Source organism: Primulina tabacum, chromosome 5 (assembly GCF_025594145.1).
Source record: "Primulina tabacum isolate GXHZ01 chromosome 5, ASM2559414v2, whole genome shotgun sequence".
Lineage (NCBI taxonomy): Eukaryota > Viridiplantae > Streptophyta > Magnoliopsida > Lamiales > Gesneriaceae > Primulina > Primulina tabacum.
The window spans coordinates 43,332,218-43,345,653 of record NC_134554.1 but is presented as its reverse complement, the minus strand read 5'-3'; the positions used below and the strand labels follow the sequence as shown (position 1 = coordinate 43,345,653).

The 13,436-nt window shown below is 41.7% G+C and overlaps 1 long non-coding RNA gene across 1 annotated transcript; it reads left to right on the top strand.

The window, feature by feature from the left end:
- The first annotated feature begins 8,204 nt into the window (after positions 1-8,204).
- LOC142547812 (uncharacterized) lies at positions 8,205-12,345 on the top strand. Its single transcript, XR_012820739.1, has 4 exons — positions 8,205-8,439; positions 8,533-8,670; positions 11,075-11,140; positions 11,240-12,345. It is a non-coding gene; the product is annotated as an uncharacterized LOC142547812 (long non-coding RNA).
- The last annotated feature ends 1,091 nt before the right edge of the window (positions 12,346-13,436 follow it).

Sequence of the window (13,436 nt, the reverse complement as noted above, 5' to 3'; positions counted from 1 at the left end):
CTAATTCAATGAAATCAATCTCTCGACCACATCCCGCAAGCCAGAGTACAACAACTTATAAATGATCTTATTCGTAACATTACACAGGCTGATCGGACGAAAGTCTGACCAAGCTTGTGCACCCTCGATTTTCGGAATCAAAGTAATCGTGGTGGCAGTAAAACTCTAAGGCAAGGGAGAACCTCGGAAAAAATCCAAAACTGCAACTAACACATCCTTATGAACTATCTCCCAGCAATGCTGGAAAAACGCTGAAGAGAAGCCATCAGGCCCAGCCACACTATCTGGATGAATGGAGAAAAAAGTCCCGTGAACCTCCTCTAAAGAAGGGGTTGCAGCAATACAATTATTCTCCATCTCAGAAATCATCGAAGGGAATCCCAAAAAATCAGGACGATCAAGCACAAAGGGATCCCCGGTAAGCAAGTCCTGAAAAAACAAGGCGCCCGACTGTTGTATCAGCTCAGGAGACGTCAGGCAAACCCCATTATCCCAGATGCGGAATATCTTATTCGCCACACGCTTCTTTTTAGCCATGTTATGAAAGAGTTTAGTGTTCCGCTCACCATCCTCAAGCCAGTTGCATGCAGCTTTTTGTTTCCAAAAATCCGCCGCCATGGTGGTGAGACGAGCCAGATCCGCATTGCGATCGGACAGGGCAGTCCAATTCAACTCAGAAGGATCTGACTCAAAGGCAGCCTCAGCAGAAAGAACAGCCATCTCAGCATCATTGATTTTATCGAAGATGTTACCAAAAACATCCTGATTCCACCACTTGAGGTGATTCTTTAGGCGCTTCGACTTAGCAAAAAAGGCGAGGCATGCCAATCAGACTGCAAGGCAAGTTCCAATTGAGCCGGACAGTTTGCAAAAAACCATGATGCCGAAGCCACATGCTCTGGAAGCGAAACGAGCTCGGCCCACGGGAAAAAAGTGGAGCGGTAACCAAAAGCGGACAGTGGTGAGAGACCGTACGAGAGAGATGCTCAACTCTAATAGAGTGGAAATGATCACCCCAATAAACTGAAACCATCACCCTATCCAACCGCTTCCAGATGGTCTTATTCATCCATGTGAACGAAGACCCCTCAAATCCAGCATCAACCAAACCAGATTCCATAATAAAAGTGTTGAACTCCTCCGTGGGCAGCAACCTACCACCACGGGTGCCCAGACATTCAGAGGCATCTCTGACAATATTAAAATCCCCACCAACAAGCCAAGGACCCAGAATAGGCTTGACCTGAAGTAAGGAAGCCCAGAGATCCTGACGCTCAATGTAGTCACATCTGGCGTAAACAAAAGAGCAAAAAACAGGTGTGGGTAAAAAAAGAGCAGATACCTTGATATGAAGAAACTGCGCATGATCAAGTACACACTCAACCTGCACATCAGCAGCAAAAAAGACCCAAATGTGGCAGGAAAGATTCGAAATGACTCTAGAAAAACCCAAACGACGGGTCATGAATCTCTGATCCAAATCGATCATAGGCTCAAAAACAGCCAAAACCTTAATTTGTTTCTCCTTAACATAAGCATGAAGCCTCTGTTGGGACTCCAACCCCCGAAGTCCCCGGATATTCCAAATTAGGAAATTCATGAAGAACGGGCAGCAGAGATGCCTGATTACTTCCTAAGCGACCCAAGGAGATCATCCCTCCCCCTCTTTTTCTTAACATCTGGCATATATGAATCCAAGATGCCGTCCTTAGACGCACGACCATCACCAGGCTCAGAGTGTCTATCAAAACCCTGGTCAGGATCCTTAACAGACATCTCACGATCAACCCTCTCACAAGTAGGAGAACCCTGCCTATTAACCAGCTGTCCTAACAAAGAAGACGCATCGGCAGGGGACGGAGGACCAGAGGGGATCGAGTGACAACTATGGTTCTCCAAACAAAGCACGGGTTCAGCAAACACCGTGTCAATACCAGTATGCGGAGATCCCAAAACCTCTGCACAATCTTTAAAAAGAATGACATCCTCCTCCTCCGACTCCTTAGCCCAAGACTGGGCTGACACACCACCAAACCCCAGCAGGGAAACTGCAACTGTGGGTGAACCCGAACAGACAGGATCCACACCCACGGAGGGAGCGGGCTCCAAACGAGCACCTCCAGAGATATCAACACCCACATCCTCCACGTGGGGCCCAAAATCAAATGTGGGACCAACTAACTCACTAGTATCAAAAGATTGCGCCTCCTTCTGCCAAGGAGAAAGTACATCAAAAGCATTCAAAGTACTGGTCGACTGTGGAGGAGCCTGCCCTGGAGGGGGAACTGGCGCGGGTGGAACCCGACGCACTGGCCGCCTTCGTCGTCGACGTTTAGGACCAACAAAAGAATCAGTAGTAGGGTCCTCAGGACCCTAGACAGAACCAGATGGGACACCCTCATGTGGTGTCTGACCAGAAGTATCCGCTCGAGGCGTAGAAACAGAGCTAAAAGGCTTGGACCGGGTCGGGCGGGGATTCTTACCATGTGAATAGCAAACACTCGTCGCATGCCCCAGTATTTTAATCAGTACAATATGCTGGGATACTCTCATACACAACCTCAATCTCCTGAGTGTGCTCACCCCAACCCACCCAAATGTGCTTAACAGGAGGCTCCAACACGTTGATTTCCACACAGATTCGGGCAAAAGCCGCACGAGAAAGATTAGTGGTGTGGTCATCAACCTTGATAGGAGTACCCAAAAGTTTTGAAATCGCACAAAGACTCTTTTTATCATATAAATGCAGGGGTAATTCTGGAATCCTGACCCAGAGAGGCGCAAGCGGAGACTCCGCTTGAAACTTAAACTCCGGGGTCCACTTGGAAAAATGTAAGCTAAGGGGTCCAACAAAAAAATTGTTCTTCGTCCAAAGACGAGCATAATCTTCCTCACAGGAGAGGACAATCACCATAAACCCCCGAGGTAAAAATTTCAGATTAAACGGTCGCCCAAAACCAAATTTGGCAAAAGCCGCCGAGATGGAAGTGTTTGTGACCACAGATTGATTACCCGAAATTTTACCAACCAGTGCATACTTGAAAGGCTCAGATAATGAAGAAATAGTCTCAGAGGAGAACCTCAACCCCGGTTTACCATCCAAAAAAGACGGTGCGGGCATCCCATCCAAAGAACTAAGCACATCCTCGAAACTATTCTTCACCGTACTCGGTGAGGGTGGGACCAAAACATCCCTAAACAAAACAGAAGGTAAAACACCAGCACTAGTGCGAGAAGATCCCTTAAAATTACCTGGATTGACCGAGTTAAAACGCCGATTCCGCAGAGTTGACTGACCAACGTTGACCGTTGAGTTTACCGTTGACTTTTTGACCAATGAACCAATAGTGAACAACGACGTCTCAAGGAACATAGAACCGGACCCAACATGGCAGAACCGGGCAGCGGAGGGGTGAAATCAGCTGAAACAGTTGCCGGAGAAGATGAGAAAACTGGAAATTTGGCGTTTCCGATCACCGGCGGTTTTTTCCAAAATTGAGGACGGAAAAAACGTCCCCCATGACTGGATGATCACAGGCTGAAGAGGAATTGAAAAAACAGGCCGGCAAAGGGCCCGAAATCGCCGACGAAAAGGACGAATTTGGGGCGTCCAACCCCAATTCCGTAGATCTGAAATTCCCGTCGGATATGAACACCGATGATGACGTGGCTTCTGGCATTGGAATCGTCTTGTCATGGGCTTTCCAGATCGGGAACCCGATTGAACATAGGTTGCCGGAATCGCGAAGCATGGACAAAATCGTGGATGGGTTCGCCGTGAACAGTAGAGGCGAGACTTTGGAGCTTAAATTGGCCGAGCAAATAAACTCCGATCGAGCTGAAATTTTAGCACAAGGATTGCCTAAACGAGACGAATCTGTTGGTGTATGAATGGCGCCCATCGGAGCAGTGGATGTTGGCGACGTAGAAATGGCCGAAAATTGCGGAATTTTATGAGGCGATTTGGACGGGCAAACATTCTCCGATGAGGCTGATTTTTGGATATGTTTTTTTTTCAAGTTGAGGCGGATCCTATGAGGTGGTGAACCGGGCGGAAACCGGCGGCGGCAATACGGCGGCGTGGGCAAGAAAATTAGGCGATTTGGGGTGATTTTTTGGGTTTTTTTTAGAGGAGAGCATTTTTGCAATAGGGTTTAGGGTTTAGGGTTTTTTTAAGCGGGGGTTAGGCGGACCCCTACCTGTATATATCAAACAAAAATAAAGGTACAGAAAAGAAAGCCTAAGAGGGAGGGGGACTAGACCAAGACCTCCCCAAAAAGCTAAAGGACCAATAAATTAATACAATCCATAAATCACTAAAAGGCTAGGGCAGCATAAAATACACAACTGCTAACCCTAATGAAAGTAAGGCTCGCAAAAATACTAAAAACGATAAAAAAAACCCGAGCCGATAACGTAAAAAAAATCCAGTCGAAAGTAAATGCTCCGAATGAGGCGAGAAAGCCAAAGAAAAGTATCCAACTCTGAGCCATATGACCTGTATAACTCAATCACTCGAATAAGGCACTAAGGATGATCAAAAGGAGCCACCAATAAAGTACCAAATGAGAAAGTACTGGAATCCATCTCACGAGAGGCCAAAGACCTCAAAAATGTGCAAGTGTCTGGCCCCACTCGCACTAGAGAATGCATACCTGTCACCGAGTGGACACTCAAAGAAGATACCAAAGGAGAAAGTACTGGAATCCAACCATCAAAAACTAAGAACCGCAGAAAGTTCTAGTGTCTGGGCCCATTAGCACTGAAGTAATTAAGCAAAGTGAAAAACAGCTCATCAAGAGAGCTCAGTGGGCAAGGAGACGCCTGTAGTAAATGCCCATCTGAAACCGGGGTAGGGCCAAAGAGAAGCACCAACCAAGAAGGTACTAGGGCCCACCCTGAACTAAAAGAAGAAAAACAGGAAGAGTGCAAGTGTCTGAGCCCACTTACACAAAATCTGGCTAGGAAGAGGAAAGACAACCCCCTGATAACAAAGTACCTGCAAATGAAACATACATATATATATATATAGATACCAGAAAGAGAAAGAGAGTCAAAAAATGGAATGGGCTGCAAAAGGCTAAGAATATCTGGACCTCAGGTAGGGGAGCCCTAATAAATCAGAGCGAGCAAGGATGGATATGTGGCTAGGAAGGGAATGACCTAACTCTAAGGTATACTGCCTAAGGGTATGAGCCCTCGACGCCAAAGCATCCGCCACCGAATTACCCTCACGGAAAATATGCGTAATATGAACCAGATGCCCCCTTAAGAGATTCAAATCCGAGAAACAATATGATCCAAACCCCAACAGCACCGACGGGAGCGAAGGATATGAATGGAAGTCTGAGAATCAAGCTCGATCCAAAGGGGAAAAAGAGAATGATTAGAACAAAGGAGAAGGCCCCTCCAAACCGCCCAAAGTTCTGCCCGTAGAGTAGAACCAGATTTAATGAACTCACTGAATGAAAGAAGGACCCGCCTGGAATCATCACAAACCACTCCACCAACAGTAGAATCTGCACGATTACCTCTCGAACTCCCATCAACATTCAACTTAAAGCATCCCGAAGGCGGACGAAGCCAACAGACAATCGCCGTCCTACGAACTCTATGAAAGACAACCAATATACCAAGCAATCTCGCCGCATGAGAAACACCCACCCAATGGTGAGCCTTGACAATGCGCGCAGCATGGGCGAGACGCAGATAAGACAAATCTGAGACTTCACAGTCTCAGCTGAAATGTGCAACTGACGGTGCTTCGCATCATTACGAGCCAACCACAGAAACCACAGCACAATAAAAGGTATAAACTCTTTTACATGGCCACCTGGTGTCGAGCGAGGATTCCTCTTCCAAGCAATGAAGAACAAAGAGAAATCCCTAGTGTGAGGAATCCGAACACGGAAAATAGCCCCAAAGAAGTGCCAGATAGATTGGGCAATGGGGTTGTCGAGGAAAATGTGAGTGAATGTCTCCGACATATCACAACACTGGCATCTAGACGCTAACCCAAAGCCACGACGCTGGATTACATCATCAGCCGTGAGCCATTGATGCCAAAACCTCCAAAGGAAGAATGACATAGTAGACCTCAACCAGCTACCCCAGCAAGGAGTCAAAATATCAGAAGACTGGGCTCTCAAACGGACAAGCTCCCACGCAGATTCCAACGAAAAATCACCGTCATTACTGTAAATCCAACGAGCCACATCAGGCTTACCAGAGTCGATGGGAACCAGAGAAATCGCCTCAGCCACCGAGGGGGCAACAACCGAGCAAAGAAGAACAAAATCCCAAGCCCCCTCAGAAATAAAATTTGATATACAAGCACTGCGGCTCCCTATAACATCACTCTGGCTCGACAAAGGGGTATCCCCGAACCAAATATCGTCCCAAAATGAAACATTGCCTAGGCCAACCTGCCAGCGGATACCAGGCTCCGCACGAGGCTGAATATGAAGGAGGCGACGCCAAACAGGGGATATGGAACAACTAGAGGGGGCACAGACAGGGTGGACCACGCGACAGTATTTCTGCATCAAAAATTTGGCCCAGAGGGAAGATCCCTGCCTAAAACGAAACCAAAATTTGATAGAGAAGCTTTCCAGAAGATCTTTCAGTCGACGGAAACCAAGACCCCCCTCAAAAACAGGGAGGCAAGCCCGAGACCATCGAGCCCAATGCCATTTCTTTTCCAAGGGTCTAGATCCCCACAGAAAGGCATTAAAAGTACGCTCAAGCTTCTCCATAACTGCTAACGATGGCTGGACCATCTGAAACAAATATATCAGCATCGAGAGGAGCACACTACGGATGAGGGTCATGCGACTCCCCAGAGAAAGTGTCCTGACCTCCCGACCCTCAAGCCGCCTCCTAATCGACTGTAAGAGGGGCTCAAAAGAGAACACACCCTATTACCGCGGAACAAGGGAACTCCAAGGTACTTGAGCGGCAAATGACCCTCCGAAAACCCGGTAATACGCAAAAGCCGAGAACGGAGGCGCGTGGAGCACCTCGGTGGCAAAATCAAAGAACTCTTAGCAGCGTTAACCAGCTGCCCCGAACAATTCTCATAGTGATGCATAAAATCTATGAGAGCCTGCATCCCACGAGACCCACCATTGGCAAAAATAATGATATCATCAGCATAAGCAAAGTGGGAAAAAAAATCACAGCCAGAATGGTACCTGCAAGCAGGATATTGCCGGTAAAGGCGGTCAAGGCCACGCGAGAGATACTCTGCCCCCAAAATGAAAAGTAGAGGAGACAATGGATCTCCCTGTCTAAGGCCCTTGGTAGAACCAAAGAACCCCGAAAGAGTCCCATTGATATTCACGGAGAAATGACAATGAGAGATACAGGCCGAGACCATCGCTACAACCCGTTCCGAGAAACCAAATTGACGCAACACATCAAGGAGGAAATACCATTGAACCCGATCATAGGCCTTAGCAATATCCAATTTCAAAATAACATTACCACCACGAGTGTGGAGAGGGAGACTGTGAGTGAGCTCCTGGGGAAGGAGAATATTATCAGAAATCAGCCGCCCCGGAACAAAACCACTCTGATTCAATGAAATCAATCTCTCCACCACATCCCGCAAGCGAGAGTACAACAACTTAGAAATGATCTTGTTCGTAACATTACACAAGCTGATCGGACGAAAGTCTGACCAAGCATGTGCACCCACAACTTTCGGAATCAAAGTAATCGTGGTGGCAGTAAAACTCTGAGGCAAGGGAGAACCTCGGAAGAAATCCAAAAGCGCATCCAAAACATCCTGATGAACTATCTCCCAGCAATGCTGGAAAAACGCTGAAGAGAAGCCATCAGGCCCAGCCACACTTTCAGGATGAATGGAGAAAACAATTGCGCGAACCTCCTCTAAAGAAGGGGTTGCAGCAATACCATCACCAGTAGAAAAATCGGATTTTACTTCGGCAAGCGTTACTCTGGCAATAATAAATTACGAAGTAATACATTACCAATAACTTCAGTAACAACACAAGTTAAGTAAAATAATATATTTTACTTCGGATGTTTAAAAACACGGGCTTCACTATATTTTTTTATTATATTTTACTTCGGCATATCAATGTTGATGAAGTAAAAAATAAGGAAAATAAGTTCATACTGAAGTAAAAAGATGAACCGATAAGTTTAATTAAAAATATTACACAACACACTACAAGAGAGAGAAGTGAAACCCAAATCCCCAATCTCTTAACCATTCCCCTACTCCCGTCAGTGTTGCGTCCCGACTCCAACCACCACTGTGTGCTGTCCGGCCACCGGAGATCGAAGCGCAGTAGCCAGCAACCTTGTTCCCCTAACCTTGCGCCTCCTTCCCTGCCTCAGATTGGAAGAACTAGCGCGAGTGAGAGCCCTGTTTCAGTCTTTTTCCGTGCGCGAGTTTGTCCTCTATTTTCGGTGAGTGTGTCTCTCGATTTTTTTTTTATTTAGTGGTTTGTTGTTGAGAAGTCGAAGCCCTAATGTTTTCCCTGTTATCCCTGCGATTTCCAGCCACATTTAGCTCCGTCCAGTCACGATTCCAGCGAGTTTTCCTACTAGATATAACCTTTGCACCATCTTGAGACCACCACTGCCCGTTCAACTTCGATTCTTGGTGCATTTTAGCTTGAATTCCAGTCTATAGTTCAAGTATACAAGCTTTCTGGATTCGAGTATTTTTCCAATCCGATTTAATGGTTTTCTTTGCGTTAGTAGCATAATATTGACGCATTGTTGGGTTGTTATATGTCCAGCTAGTATCCGAGAATGAGGTCCCTTCTTTTGTATTTTTCCGACTTGTATATGGTGTGCATGAAACAAAAAAGGAGTTATATTATTTACTCGTAGAAAAATGACCATTTTCCCAAGTAGTATGCATAGGACATGTATGAAGAAGGGTTTATATTATCAACGTGATCTATGCTTTCAAAATGAATGCATTTAATACCGATTTATATTATCATTTGTTTCTTTATTCACGACCTTTCACTTTCCCTCATGTTGATGGTAGGATCTAAATTGCATATCAAAGCTTTGCCAGATTACATAGTTTCTTTTTTGTAATGCCTCATATGTATTCTATAGCAAGACTTCTAAGATCAAGATCATTACCATGGCTCATCCGTGCATTGTTAGACCATGTGTCAAATAAGGTATCGTTATCTGATCCTTCATGAATTCGCAAATGGACATGTTTCGTAAAACTTTTATTTATTACATGATGAGTTTACCTCTGTTGCCGTATCATCTTTCATTGTTTGCTTGTTGATTTCAATGTATGTCTGCTGAATGAGTACAAGCAAATGCTGCTTAAAGCTATCAACTAGGATTATAAATTGGTTGCCTTTTGAAACGTCTGTAGTGATGGTGGCAACCTTTTTTCTTTCTAACGTTGGGTTTTCTCGTGGTGATGAGCTTGGTTGTAGTTGCATGGCTTGTTGTTCAATAGCAGCAGTACTAGCATGAGAGATTTGACTGACAATAAATATCATCTTGAAAGTCTTTTGTCCTTTTTTCCTTCATTTTCTTGTGTTTGCTGGATGGGACTTTAGTGGAAGTTTAAGTTTGGGTGGATAATTTTTCGGTGGACTTTTTGTCTTGTATGATGAGTTGCTTCATGAATGTATATGTATCTGAGATAATGAGCAAATTTTAATTATGTGTGATGAATGTCAAGTGATGGGTACATCGGTTGATTACAAAAAGCTGTGAAGTTAAATGCTATTAGCGATATTTCTGGAACTAACAACATTTTTGTATATTATATCTATGGCTCAAATCAGAACTTGTTAACTAATTTGTTTCATTACAAATTGTGTTCTCTTAAAGTTGTTTAACTTTGTGAAATGTGTGAAAGGCTTTTTGATACGGATAGCATTTCATTTAGTACAATAACAACAGTAACAAAATGATATAATTGGAAAATAATCAATGAATTCCAATCCAATGCAATAGAAATGCTTGTACAAATAAATGAGCCATTATGTAAACTTTAACCATAACATTTTCATAAACATGTAAAACATAAACATTTTCATATTATCATAAACATTTTCATATTATCATCAACATATACATATCCATATTCATTTTCAATGTCTTATATACAGATTACATAATGAGACATTTGTAAGTGTCATTACAGATTACATAATGAGACATTTTAAATTAACCTTATAACCTATCATTAGTGACATTTTTATTGTCACTATAAATAACACACACGACACTTTTAGTTGTCATTATAAATGATTTTAACTGACATATAAATTTGTCATTATTACTATAATAACAAGACATTATAAATGTCTTTAAAACATGAGTTTTCCTGACATTTAAAATTGTCATTATATAAATAATTAGTAACACGTATGAAGTTGTCATTAACATCTTATAATGACATTAAAAAATGTCAGGAAGTTTAAGACGACATTGAAATAGAGGGCATTTGTTGGATGTGTCACTAAAACTTAAATGTCACTAAATATTGAATATGATGACATTTATGAATGTCACCATAAGCATTTATTCTTGTTGTGCTTGCTGGTTAAAATGCGAATGTCTTCTATGGTGGTTTTAACGAAAGATTCGGGACTCGGATCTGGAAATAAGGTTGAAAATTGATGGATTTATTTTGTTGATAATGTGTGCTCATTGAGTTTACTACATGTGTTGAGGGTTAAAAATGAAAATGAAACTATGGAATCGTGTTCCAGTTGTGAAAGATGAATTCTATCTGAGTGTTTTGTGTCATTGGAAAATTATTCCTTTATGATTGTTCATTATCTCTAGCTGGCGCTTTTCCACCCAAAGTTCAACTAATTTAACCCAGGGAAAAACGTTCGTTAAATTTTAAGTATTGAATCACAAATAATCTTGCTAACTGTCACCCGTTTGAGGGATCGGATTGTGTTTATGTGCCCCATGTCAGCTTCATCTGTTTATACGACGTCATGTATGTTTTCCTGTTTATTCTGCTCGCAGTTGTAGTTTTTGGGAAGGATTTGATTGTATAAAACTGCCTTTTTAATCTCACCTCCATCTATGTTTGGAGATCTTGTACCTAACAACAGTTCGCATTTACGCAAGTCTGGAAGCCGATCTGTTGTGTTTGATGTTGGTGAGAGAAGATTTATCCTACACTTTCTTTTAGACGTGGTTTTTCTCCTTTTTCACTGATTATTCCATATATTAACTATGTTATGATGTTATCTGCCAGGTACAAATGAACTGGGAAATAGTGCTGAAGAAGATTTCTTACATTCCACAGTGTCAAATGTAATGAAGGGTATGAGTTCACCGTTGCCAAGTGTAGGTATTATGCATTCTCCTGTTCTGCTATGGAGATTCAAGGTATCACTATAACCAGGTTTATCGGGTTAGTTATAAATATAATCTGGTCTCAAGTGATCTTTTGATTTATAACCTTCTTTGAATTTTTAATTTCCCGGGTATATCAACAATCTTTCGTAATTGAGGGAAAGAGTATTATGATGAGTACATTTGGATATTCTGAGGTCCATTTACTTTTTTCATATATTTTTCTGGGTTGCTTGAAGAAAGGGGAACCATTAACAGGAAAAATGAGGGAGATTAACGATTTTTATTTTTCTCACTTTTTAGTTTGATAAAGTAGGAAATTGTAATTCGGCTACATGAGTAGAATTTTCATCATACATCATTACATTGAATTTCTTTTTTAGTAGAACTTATTATGTGTACACATGGTTTGATCTTATGGTGTGAAAACATTGTTGATGGGAGGTCATAGATGCTGGAATCTCTGATTGTAGCAGTAAAATTAATGGGATAATAGAATATTTCATCTTCAAATCCTTAGAACTAGGAGACCATCTTCAATATGCCAAAATTGTTGTAATTTTCGATGAAATACGACATTTGCTCTAGAAGAATTTCCACATTTCCCGTTTACATTGAAGTTCTGAACTTAAAAACACCAAATGAAATTTGCCTGAAAAGCATATTTCAAAATTAGAAAATAATGAAAACCAACCTGAATGAGCTAGATGTAAAAATAAAGTATATTTAGAATTTGGGGCGATGAGAAGTTCAAAATAAATAAAAAATTTAATAATCTGTTCTAAAATTATGAAACAGAAAGTCTCTTTACATAGGCAAAATGACTGGATTTGCAGAGAACTTTAGCGTGGTCAGCAACTTTGCGACACTCCTTGTTATCATCTTGTAAATCTCACAATTCCAAAATTGTCAAAAGTTATGAGTCCTATGGCCATTTGAAGTTTTATCAATATATCACTTTTTTGTTCAGGCTTTTGTTGTTCTAAACTCTTTGGAATCATACTCACCTTGTAAGGCCCTTGGTCTCACACTAGCAAACAAACATGGGGTACCGTGGTGTTACACACCTTTTGTCCTACTTCAGTTTCATCTCTTACCGTAGTTATACATAATTCACTCTCTATAAATTGCGGCAAAGTCTATAATCCTCGAGCTTTACTCATTATGTTTTGGTTGATTGACATGTGTACAATTTTAATTATTTTATTAATTTTTTTCTATGTTTCTTTAGAAATGATATACATGTGTGAAGTGTCAAGCTGGAAGCATAGACTTACTAAAACTGTAATGATTCTGGTGTGGCCAAGTGGGTATTAATGGATTTTTATGCTGGAAAGAATTTCAACAAATTGAATTTTTGTCATTATGGTAATTTATTCCATCTGGGGTTTCTGCTTCTGATTCTTCATCTTTTCTCTATGATTTATGTTATGATATGCTACTGACTTCAGGCTATGGGGAATAAATCTGTGGGTTTTTTTTCCCACATATTGTGTTTGCTTTATTGCAGACTATGATGGTTTGGCTATGGAAATAAATCTGTGGGTTTTTTCCCAAGCTAATGTTGGTTATGCTAAAATCTTTCTTAGATCAAAGTCATCTCACTCATAAAGAAATATGGGGAATAAATTTGTGGGTTTTTTTCCCAGGCTAATGGATGTAGACTAGATGGAAACAACAGGCGCTATCTCAGCTTTGGAGAGTGGTGACATGTTATGAATTTTTATCCGGTGTTATTTCAAGATGCAAATGAAATAAGTCCGTACTTTCAAATGAAACCTGTCTCTACCAGTACTGATATATTTTATATCTGTCAATTTTTATTTGAAATAGAAGAATCTAATGTATTTTCTTTTTCAAATTTCAGTTTGCAGGATGCATCAAGAACCAATATTACACCCAATCTCAATATGACGAGGTCAGAAGTGAATAGAGTGAATTTGTTTAGTCCTATGTAGGTGCTTAAATGGATGGTGTATGTTAGGGATAAATATTTTGTTTGTCATTGTGGATTTTTGGATATACTTTTGGTTTTGTTGATACATTTTTGGGTTATTTGTGGATTGATGAATATGTAATTGTGGATTCGTGGATAT